This window comes from Mustela erminea, chromosome 13 (assembly GCF_009829155.1).
Source record: "Mustela erminea isolate mMusErm1 chromosome 13, mMusErm1.Pri, whole genome shotgun sequence".
Classification (NCBI taxonomy): Eukaryota; Metazoa; Chordata; class Mammalia; order Carnivora; family Mustelidae; genus Mustela; species Mustela erminea.
In genome coordinates, this window is record NC_045626.1 from 36,442,210 (window position 1) to 36,454,750 (window position 12,541).

Below are 12,541 nucleotides of genomic sequence, written 5' to 3' on the forward strand. Positions count from 1 at the left end.
TCTTTAAGAAGGAGTTTGAGGGGCACCTGGGTGGCGCAGTGGGTTAAGCCTCTGCCTTCAGCTCAGGTCATGATCTCAGGGTCCTAGGATTGAGCCCCACATCGGGCTCTTTGCTCGGTGAGGAGCCTGCTTCCCCCTTTCTCTCTGCCTGCCTCTCTGCCTACTTGTGATCTCACTCTCTCTCTCTGTAAACAAATAAAATCTTAAAAAAAAAAAAAAAAAAAGAAGGAGTTTGAGATGGGGAGCATCAGGTGCTTGGGGCACCCAGGTGTTTCTCATCCCAGGACTCACCTGCCACTCCCGTGGATTCCCGTGGATCTCCTGAGAGCCTAGATTGGGCTTCCTTTAAAAGGAGGGGTCATGGCCGCAGCACCGTAGGCTTAATTCCTTCATTCTCTGAGTTTTCTGTAAGGCTAGGTGCATTCCAGCCTCCTCTCTGCCTGCTCCCCCCAACCTAGACCTGCATTTAAGCCCCAACACATCCCTGTTTGCTCTCCTGGGATGCCCCATACTCCACCCCCACTTCTCCCCACCAGGCCCAAACCCTGGCACTCAGCTGTCCCTCCTGGGGTTCAAAATAGGAGAGCATTTTCTGACGCCAGGGTGCTAACAGCACCCTGTTAGGGGGCTGCTGGCAGTTGGGCTGGGTCGACAGGAAAGCAACATGCTGAGGCTGCTCTTCAGATGGACGGCGGGAGGAGCAGGCAGGATGATCTCTGGGGACAAACTTCAGACACCTTGCAGCTGCCAGGAGGACCAACTGGCCCAACGACGTACGTGAGTACCCTAGTGGTGTGTATACGTGTTTCTTCTTTTCTAAAACCTGTGTGAAGTGCATTAGAGTGACTAAGCCGTCCCTGTTTCCAGATGGCAGATGGCTGTGCTTAGGATGGTGGCCCAAGGCACCTGAGGACCAGCTGTAGCCTGTGGATTCATTAGCATGGCTTGGCTTCCGGGAGTAAGGGCTGTTTTTCCCCCTGGGAGCAGCTCGTGCTGTGAAGGAAGACAAGATTGGCCACGGTCGGGTGGCGGTATAAGGCCAAGGCCAACAGCGCTGAGTAGTATCAGGCAGGTTCCCATTTAGTTCCTCTGCTGGTCAGACTCCTCTAACTCTCTGATCTGAGACTGTAACTGCGTGTTCTGGGGTGCCGCAGCCTTTGACCCTGCCAGATGTAAGCCTGGAACCCCCAGGGCCCCCTGAGCTCGTGCCAGTACTTTGGCCCCAGGGTTCTGGGCATCCTGGAAGATGAGAGACTTCGCAGGTGAGTTTCTGTCCCCATGTGGGCTTCGGATGCTCCCACTGTTGCACTTTGGTTGGGAGAGAACCTGTCCCTCAGTCCTGCTGGGTTCCTGGGACAGCTGCAGTCACAGTAGGACTCTGCTGGGTCAGGAGCAGTTCTGAAGAAGACTTGTGTGTTAGGTTCCCCAATAATGGGTCCATGATTAAAGGAGCGAGACTGATACAAAGCGAAGGTCAAGCAAAGCTTTATTTCGCACCAAGCATCAAGAATCAAACTGACCGGCCAGGGCCACGCCTTTTACAGAGAGGGCGACTTCTCTCAGTTTCACAGACTAGTTTTAAGGGCAAAGGCCATGCAGTTGGGCCTGGCCACACACAGGTGGCCAATGAAATTGTGGTCAGAATTGGCGCCCAAAAGGTGCCCAGAGGGCGAGGCCCATACTCGTTGGTAACTAGGGAGACAGTATGCGTCCCCCCACTGATCAGACGTCTCCACTAGGCCTGACCCATCCTTGTATTTGGTTTTTGTTACCTGGGCTGGTTTCCAGGACTTGTTTTTGTGTAAGTCCCCTAGGGGAAAGGGGGCAGGGACAGTTTAAGGGTTAAACAACAAGATTATTGTTTAACCAGGATGGAAGTGTTCTGGCTAAAGTAGGTCCTTACATTGTGTTTGCTTGATCTGTTGCCTGAGCTGAATTCCATACTGAAGCGTTTGGTTAGAGGCACCAGAATGGTTGGCCAGCGTCCATTGGTGCTGTCCTCTGCTTAGCTTCTTGCTTTGAGATGCCAGGTTAAGAAGTCGTCTTATCTATGTGTTTGTGGCAAAATTCCTTTGGCATGGTCTCTCGAGATTGAGCAGATGTGGGAGAAGGGTGGGTTCACAGGGTGAAGGCAGGAGGGTATTGGAACCTATTTAGAGGTGATAAAAGTGGCCCGAATGGGCAAGTGGGTGTCTTGTCTGATATTTATTATTTGAGGGGGGTGGAGGGGGTCCTGAGGTTTGCAGGAAATAACAATTATTATTATTAATATCTGTACATATAAATTACATAATCCTAAATATAAAAGCTAGACTGTCGTGAAGTATACATCTGTATAAAAAAAGTAAATGAACATGGAAGCAAAAAAATATATAGAAAATTACCTGAAAAATAGAGAAAAAACAGTTAAAAAAAAAAAACAACAGAGCCACAGGGAGCAGTGAGATTTACTATTTGTAGTCCTGGAGGCTCAGAAGGAGATGAGAAAACAGTGTGGGGTTGAGAAAGTGTTCAAAGAAATAATAGCTGAAAATGTCCCTAATTGGACAAAAGAAAAAACCAATGTATTCAAGAAGCAGAACAAATCCCCAACAGGATAACCCCGAGAAAGCCACACTGAGATATTTGATAAAAAATTCTGTAAAGGAAAGACAAAAAATTCTTTAGCACTGATAAAAATGACACCTTACCTCTAAAGGAAAAATAATCCAAATGACAGAAAGCATAGAAGCCAGAGGAAATAGTACAACATTTTCAAGCACTGAAAGAAAAGATCTGTTAAACCACAGTTTTATATTCTATGAAAATGTCCTTTAGGAATGAAGGGTAAATCCAGACCTCCTCAAATGAAGAAAAACTGAGAATCTTTGTCAATTGCCATTCTTTAAAAGAATGGCTAAAGGAAAATAATTTTTAAATTTTTAAAAATTAAATTAAAAATTTTAAAATATTTATTTATTAGAGAGAGATCACAAATAGGCAGAAAGGCAAGCAGAGAAAGAGGGGAAGTAGGCACCCTGCTGAATAGAGAGCCCAATGTGGGGCTCAGTCCCAGGACCCTGAGATCATGGTCTGAGCTGAAGGCAGAGGCTTAACCCACTGAGCCACCCAGGGACCCCTTTTTAAAATTTTATCAACATATAATGTATTGTTTGTTTCAAGGGTACAGGTCTGTGAATTATTAGTCTTATACACTTCACAGCACTCATCATAGCACATACCCTCCCTGATGTCCGTAACCTGGCCACCCTATCCTGACCCCTCAGCAGCCCTCAGTTTGTTTCATGAGATTAAGAGTCTCTTATGGTTTGTCTCCCTCCCCAGTCCCATCATGTTTCACTTTTTCCCTCCCTTCCCCTCACAACTGCCCTCCCCCGCCCTGCCTCTCAAATTCCTCATATCAGCGAGATCATATGATAATTATCTTTGACTTATTTTGCTTAGCATAATACCCTCTAGTGCCATCCACGTTGTTGCGAATGACAAGAGTTTGAGGTTTTTTGATGGCTGCATAGTATTCCATTGTAGACATATGAGTGGATAAAGAAGATGTGGTATCTGTTGATGGACATCTAGGCTCTTTCCATAGTTTGGCTATTGTGGATATTGCTGCTATGAACATTCAGGTGCATGTGCCCCTTCGGATCACTACATTTGTATCTTTAGGGTAAATACCCAGTAGTGTGATTCCTGGGTTGTAGGGTAGCTCTATTTTCAACTTTTTGAGGAACCTCCATACTTTTTTCCAGTGTGGCTGTACCATCCTGCATTCCCACCAACACTGTAGGAGGCCTCCCCTTTCTCTGCACTCTCGCCAGCATCTGTCATTTCCTGACTTGTTAATTTTAGCCTTTCTGACTGGTGTGAGGTGGTATGTCACTGTAGTTTTGATTTGTATTTCCCTGATGATGAGTGATGTTGAATAGTTTTTCATGTGTCTGTTTGCCATTTGGATGTCTTTGCAGAAATGTCTGTTCATGTCTTCTGCCCATTTCTTGATTGAATCATTAGTTATTACTTTGGTGAGTTTAATAAGTTTGCCAAAGGAAATTCTTAACACAGAAAGGAAATGAAAAAAGAAGGCATCTTATTTCCTAATGTACCCTATATAAACATTAACTTAAGAAAGATCAAAGACCTAAATTTATGAGCTAATATTATAAAACTCTTAGAAGGGGGTGACTGGGTGGCTCATTTGGTTTGATGTCTGACTTGATTTTGGCTTGGGTTGTGATCTCAGGGTTGTGGGATCCAGCCCCATGTCCAGCTCCATGCTGACAATGGAACCTGCTTAGGATTCTTGCTCTCCCTCTGTCCCTCCGCCTGCCCCCGACCCCTTCTTTCTCTCTAAAAATGAAATGAAATGAAATAAGTAAAACTCTTAGAAGAAAAGATAGGAGCACATCTTTGTGATCTTGGATTTGGCAGCGCTTCCTTAAATAGGATACCCTAAGCACAAGAACCAGAGAGAAAATAGATAATTTGGATTTTATAAACATTTCAAACTTTTGTACTTCAAAAAATACCATAAAGAAAGTGAGAAGACTCAGTGTGCATGGGTGGCTCAGTTAGTTCAGCAGCCGATTCTTGTTTTCAGCTCAGGTTGTGATCTAGCCCTGCACTGGGCTCGTGCTGGGTGTGGAGTCTCCCAGGCTCTTTCTGCCCCTCCCTGCCTCTCTAAAATAATAAATCTTTTTTTAAAAACAAGTGAAAAGACAGCCCACCTAATGGGAAAAGATTTTTTCAAATCAGGTATCTGATAGGGGTCTTGTATTTATAATATGTAAAGAACTCGAACAATTCAGTCATTTAAAAAAAAAGTTAAAAGTGGGCAAAGTATCTGAATAGACATTTTTCCAAAGAATACAAACCAAAGGCCAGTAATCAGATATAAATATTGTCTACACCATCAGTCACCAGAAAAACGTGAAGCAAAGCCACAGTGAGCTACACTCCTCACTCAGTAGGATGGCTGCTGTGAGAAAGACCTTAGCAGGTGCTGGTGAGGATGCAGGGGAACTGGAGCCCTCAGATGGTGCTGGTGGGAATGCTGAATGGTGCAGCTGCTTTGGAAAACCATATGGCACTTCCTCAAATATTGAAACCTAAAGGTACCACATGGCTCAGCGGTTTTACTCCCAGGTAGGTACCCAAGAAAAAGGAAAGCTGATGTCCCAAAGAAATCTGTACATAAACGTTCATGGCAGCATTCATTATTCATAACAGTTCAAAAGTGGAAACAACCCAGATGTCCATCCGCTGATGACCAGATGAACCAAATATGGTGTAGCCACACAGTGGGATATTCTTACTATTTGGCAATACAAAGGTATGAGGTACTGATCCAAGCTACAACAGGGATGAACCTAGGAAACATTATGCTAAGTGAGAGAAGCCAGCCAGAAAACGTTATTATTTCAAGATTCCATGCATATGAACTCTCCAGAATCAGCAGTTCTGCACGGAGAGAAAATAGATTAGTGGCTGCCTTGGAACTTGGAGGGTGATAGCTAAAGAGGATGGGGTTTCTTTTGGGGTTGATGAAAATGTTCTAAAATTGATTATTCTGATGGTTGCACAACTCTGTGACTATCCTAAAAACTACTGAATAGTACACTTGAAATCAGTGAATTGTATGTAGATGAGCTAGGTCTCAATAAAGCTATTACCAAAACAATGAAAGAATCTTAGAACACCAGTAAGGAAGACGGAAAAACATAGAGTAAAAACATTGAGTAAATATAATAGATTTTCCTTTCTCTTCAGACTTTTCTAAATTGGTTGGAAAAACAAAAAAATTTAACTGCATTTTCTGGTGTGGTTCTCATTGTATGTGGAGGAAATAGTTAATTAAAATGGGGAAGGGTTAAAGGAATGAAAGAGAGGTGAGGTTTTTTGTTTGTTTGTTTGCTTTTTGAAAATATATTTCCCCTGGATTTCTCCATGTTCCTATTAAAGCCTCAGACTCCAGAGACCCAGAAATTAATATTCAAGAGCATTTTTTCACTTCCCCCTGAGAGACATGTTCCTTTGCACCTATCATTAGGATTAGATCTGCAATCATTTGTTTCCCTGAAGGCAGAGCTAAGTAATTCCATCCAGTAGCTTTGTCTTATCTCTCCAAGAGGAAAAAAAAAATTATGTTCTAGGATGGACACCTAGGGTAGAGTATTATCTTCCTAGGTAATGGCTTTTGAAATTTCAAAAGGGATGAAACCCAGGACACACAGACATTTGTACTTTTTAAAAAGCTGACATGTTGAGCTTATTTGGGTCCTGGAGATACTTATTCCAAAGGGTTAGAGTAAGAGGTTCCAAGGAGACGCTCCTGAAGTGGAGGGGCTGCTCTTTCTCTTGTACATAAATGGCCACATTTCTGTGTTCCTCAATTACAATATAGACTGTGTCTTTGCATTTGACCTAGCTCTCATTGCCTCATTTTCAGGGACACAGGAGAAGCACGTGATTTTCCGCATGGTAAATACAGTTGGCCCTTGAACAACATAGATTTGAACTGCGTGGGTCCACTTATAGGTGGATTTCTTTCTTTTTTATTTTTTTTAATTGACTGTAAAAGCCACATGGCATTTATTTCCAATTGCCCTGCCAGCCTCCATGGGACGGAATCTAAGGTGACTGGCACCGAGGTCTTGCCTGCTGCCCTGAATATCTGGGGAGGCCCACTGGGGCCATTAGAAGTCCCCAGGACTGGCAGGCAGAAGACGGGGCTAAAGTATAGGAACACACCCAGTGGGCAAGGATGTCTGGTGGCCCCAGTGCCCAGGCCTCCCAGTCCTCTGCTCTGGCCCTGGGACTGTGCAGGGGTAGCTGGGGGCCTGAGAGCCTCCGGGCCTGGCAGGGACTCCGGTGGTGGGTCTCCCCATAGTTGCCTCCTGGAGTCTGGCAGCCTCCCATGTGGTCACAGCAGCTGGTGACCATGGGCTGGTGGCCTCCCTCCAGGCAGTGGGGCAGCTGTGCTGCACTTTGAGGCTGGCATTGCCACCCACAGGCCTCCCTGGGTGCTACTGCTTTGGGGCGGAGGCCACTGGCTGCTGAACATCATGGTCTGTGGGCCCAGGCCTACGGCCACTGTCCTGGCCACCAAACACTGTTTCTTTCTATAAATATACGTTTAGTATTATAAACCTATTTTCTCTTCCATATGATTTTCTTTTCTGGAAAAGATTTTATTTATTTGAGAGAGAGAGCAGGAGTGGAGGAGGGTCAGAGGGAGAGGGAGGGAGAAACAGCCTCCCCACTGAGCAGGGAGTCCAATATGGGGCTCGATCCCAGGACCCCAGGATCATGACCTGAGCTGAAGGCAGACACGTAGCCAACCGAGCCACCTAGGCACTCCTTCTGTATGATTTTCTTTATTTATTTTTTTAAAAAAAATTTATTTATTTGACAGATCACAAGTAGGCAGAGAGGCAGGCGGCAGGGGGGTGGGGGCCGCGGGGCAGGGGGGGAAGCAGGCTCTCCGCCAAGCAGAGAGCCCAATGTGGGGCTCGATCCCTGGACCCTGGGATCACGACCTGAGCTGAAGGCAGAGGCTTTAACCCACTGAGTCACCCAGGCACCCCCTGTATGATTTTCTTAATAACATTCTCTTTTCTCTAGTATCCTTTATTGTAAGAATGCAGGTAACATACAAAATCTGTGTTAACTGACTCTTGACATTGTGAGTAAGGCTTCTGGTTATTGGTAAGGTTCTAATCAGTAGTAAGTTGTTAGTAGTTCAGTTTTGAGTGAGTCAAAAGTTTTATGTGGGTTTTTTAACTGCACAGCAGGTTGGTGCCCCTAACTCTTGTATTGTTCAAAGGTCAACAGTAATATGAAATCTGTTTCTGATCTGAAAATCTCATGTGTATATTCAGAACATTCATGGAAGTCTAAAATCTCCAGGAAAGAATTTCGATTTCTAGTTTCACATGTAAGGGGCTTGGAAGTCGCTATTTCATCCTAAAAAATAAAAAGCTGAATAGACAATTCTTGAATCCATAAGAAAGGAGCAGACACAAGGCAAAGTCCTGCCCCAAGACTGGAGAGTCCGACACGCAGACACAGGGAGTCACAGCTCAAAAGAGGAGCAGAGATTCATGATTAGAATCCATTATGGAAACCAGTGCCATGTAAGAAAAACTATAATTGCTAGAGACTCAGTGTGGGCAAGTCTGGGAGGAAAACTTGAGGGGGGTCCTGTTACATGGGGGCCCCCCAAACATGGCGAAATTCACCTCCAGGAGCTCAAGAGATTCTCACAATTAAATATTGGGGGGGGGGGCAGAACACCACAGGGCATCTGGCAAAGTGTGGGAAAAAGGAACTATTTTGAAATATGTCAGAACACTCTGTTCTTAATAAGACTTACCCTTGAGGTAAATCAGCCAGTTACTTTATGGATATCCACAAAATGACTCTAAAGTTTGTATAGAGACCAAGAATATTCAACACAGCATTGAAGAAAACAATGTTGGAGGCCTGATGGCATCTGACTTGAAGTCTTGCTATAAAACTACAGAAATAAAGACCGTGTGGTATTGTGAAAAGATAGACAAATATAGAACAGTAGAACAGAACTAAAAGCCCAAAAAAGACCCCCCATAAATACAGCCTTTGACAAAGGAGCAAGGGCAATACAATGGAGAGAAGACAGTCTCTGTAACAAGTGGGGCTGGAACAATTGGTCATCCACATACAAAAAAATGGACCTAGACACAGACCTTGTACCCCTCATGAAAATTAAACCAAAATGGATGATAGACCTAAATGTAAAATGCAAAGCCATACAGTTACATAGGAGAAAACCTGGAGGACTTTGGTTATAGTGACACTTTTTAGATAGAACAAAGGCTCAATCCATGAAAGAAAAAACTGATATGCTGGACTTCATTAAAGTTAAACTTCTGTTTTATGAAAGACTCTATCGAGAGAATGAGAAGACAAGACAACAGACTGGGAGAAAATATTTGCAAAAGACACATCTGATAAAGGCCTGTTTATCCAAAATATACAAAGAACTCTTAAAATGCAACAGTAAGAAAAGAGCCAGTTAAAAAAATGGGCCAAAGACTTTGACCTCTCACCAAAGAAGATAAACAGATGGCAAATAAGCATATGAAAAGATGTTCCACATCCTCTGTCACCATGGAAATGGAAATTAAGACAAGATAACACTACATACCTATTAGAATAGCCAAAATCTAGAACACCAACTCCAAAAGCTGACAAGAATGTGGGGCAACAGAGGCTCTCATACATTGCTGGTGCAAAATGGCACTCATACTATGCAAAATGGCATAGTTACTTTGAAAGACAGTTGACAGTTTCTTACAAAATTAAATCTCTTACCATAGCATCCAGCAATTGTGCTCCTTGATATTTACACAAGAGTAGGAACTTATTTCCATGCAAAAACCCACATGTGGAAGTTTACAGTAGCCTTACTCATAATTGCCTAGACTTAGAAGCAACTAAACAATTAAGATGTCTTTATGAAGGGATACATAAACTATGTATGAATGGATACATAAACTAGTCCACACAGACAATGGAATATTATTGAGCACTAAAAAGAAATGCACTATTAAGCTATGAAAAGACTTGGGGTAGCCTTAAATGTATATTACTAAGTGGGGAAAAAAAGCACGCCAATTTGGAAAGACTACATCCTGTAGAATTTCAACTGTATGATATTCTAGAAAATCAAAACTATAGAAACAATGAAAAGATCAATAGTTGCCAGGAGTTGGAGGAGAGGATAAATAGAGCATGGAGCATTTTTAGGGCAATGAAAATAATCTGCATGATATTATAGTGATGGATACATGTCATTATAGATATCTCAGGGCCATAGAATGTACGACCAAGAGTGAGCCCTAAGGTAAACTATGGACATTGAGTGATTATGATGGGTCAATGTAGTTTCATGCTTGGTAACAAATGTACTGCTTTTGAGTGTTGTTAATGGGGGAGGCTATGCGTGTGTGGGCGTAGAAGATATATGGGAAGTCTCTGTACTTTATGTATTTTGCTGTGAACCTAAAATTGCTCTAAAGGCTTATCTTAAAAATAGTTACAGGAAAGTAAGAAAGTGAGAACTGAGAAACTAAAAGCAAAACAAGCATGTAAAGAAATGGGAGACTTAATCCTTATATCAATAACCACATTAAATATATGTGGTCTAAATATACCAATTAAAAGACAGAGATTAGGGACATCTGGATGGCTCAGTGGGTTAGGCCTCTGCCTTCAGCTCAGGTCATGATCTCAGGGTCCTGGGTTCGAGTCCCACATCGGGCTCTCTGCTCGGCGGGGATCCTGCTTCTCTTTCTCTCTCTCTCTGCCTGCCTCTCTGCCTACTTGTGATCTCTCTCTGTCAAATAAATAAATAAAATATTAAAAAGATTAGCAAGTTGAATTTTAAAATGTCCCAACTATGCACTGTCTATAAGATACTCCTAATATTCCAAATAGATAGATTGAAAATTAAAAGATGAGGAAAGGCATACAAACATTAATCAAAACAAACTAGGTTATATTGTCAGATAAAGTAGACCTTGGGTCAAAGAAAATGATCAGGGATGGAAAGGAACATTATCAATAGAAGGATCAATCCCTTAAGAAGACATAGCAGTCTTACATGTGTGTGCTTGCTCCAAACAAGAGCACTACAAAATCTGATGAAAAGACTGATAGAACTAAAAGAAGTAGGTCCACAAAAATATTTCAAGACTTGAACATCCCTTTCTCAGTATTTGATAAAACAATTAGAAAATTAATAAGAATATAGAAGAATTCATCAGCAGGTGATAGAACCTAATTGATATTTATAAAACATTCTACCCAACAATAGCAGATTACACATTTTTTTTCAAGTGCCTGTGGAACATAAAGTAAATCTTAACAAATAAAGTAAATCTTAACAAATTTAAAAAATTGAAATCCTACATATTGTGCTCTTTAATCATAATAAATTTGAACCAGCTATAACAATAAAAAAAAAAAGTCTCCAAACATTAGGAAAATGAATGACACACTTCTAAATAATACACAGGTAAAAAAGGAAGTCTCAAGGAGAGTTCAAAAAAAGGAACGTGAATGACAATGGAACAAACTGAATGACAGTGAAAATACAACATATCAAAATGCAAGACAACTGAGGTGGTAGATAGAGGGGAATGTATAGCAGTAAATGCTTTCTTAAAAAAAGGAATAATGTTTGAATCAATGGCATAAGCTCCCATCTTGAGAAACTGGACCAAAATAAGCACAAAGCAAACAGAACAGAAATAATTGGGCAGAAATAATAAAAAATGAGGGCAGAAATGAAAACAGAAAAATAATAGAAAAGAATCAATGAAACCAAGACAGATTTTTTGCAAAGGTCAATAATATCGACAGACTTCTAGCAAGACTGACAAATTTTAAATATGGAGAAGAAAAATTATCTATATCAAGAGCAAAACAAGGTATATATTAATACAGACCCTGCATACCTCAAAAGGACAACAAAGGAGTACTACACACAACTCCATACACAACAATTCAACAACTTTGATGAAGTGAACCAAGTTTTTGAAAATACAAATTACCAAACTCACTTAATATAAAATAATTGAAGTGTTTTTCTAACTTTAGAGATACTGAAACTACAGTATAAAAACCTATCAATTCCAGGTCCAAGTGGCTTACCTGGAAAATTCTACCAAGCATCTACAGAATTCTATTCTAATTCTAGAAATCTCTCCCAGGAAACACTTCCCACTCCTTTATGTGAAATCAGTATTAACCTATCAGAAAGTGCAATGATAGCACAAAAAAACCATCTACAGACAGCCCTCAAAACATAGATTTAAAAATTCTTACCATTAGGGGGCACCTGGGTGGCTCAGTGGGTTAAAGCCTCTGCCTTCAGCTCAGGTCATGATCCCAGGGTCCTGGGATAGAGCCCCGCATCAGGCTCTCTGCCCAGCGGGGAGCCTGTTTCCTCCTCTCTCTGCCTGCCTGCCTCTCTGCCTACTTGTGATCTCTGTCTGTCCAATAAATAAATAAAATCTTAAAAAAAAATTCTTAACATTAGGAAGCAGAATTTATCGATCTATAAAAGAATTATGCACCAACACCACATAGGTTTATTCCAGGGATGCAATGGTAGTTCAGTATTTAAAAATCAGTCAAGGTGGGGCGCCTGGGTGGCTCAGTGGGTTAAAGCCTCTGCCTTCGGCTCAGGTCATGGTCTCGGGGTCCCGGGATCGAGCCCCGCATCGGGCTTCTCTGCTTGGCAGGTAGCCTGCTTCCCCCTCTCTCTCTGCCTGCCTCTCTGTCTACTTGTGATCTCTGTCTGTCAAATAAAAAATAAAAAATCTTAAAAAAAAAAATCAGTCAAGGTAATCTGCCATTGTATTAGTTCCTTACTGTTGCTGTTACAAATGAACACAAACTAGGTGCTTAGAAACACAAATTAATTATCAAACAATTCTGGAGATCAGAAGTCCAAGGTGGGTTTTTTTTTGGCCCAAGATCAAGGTAATCAAAGGAG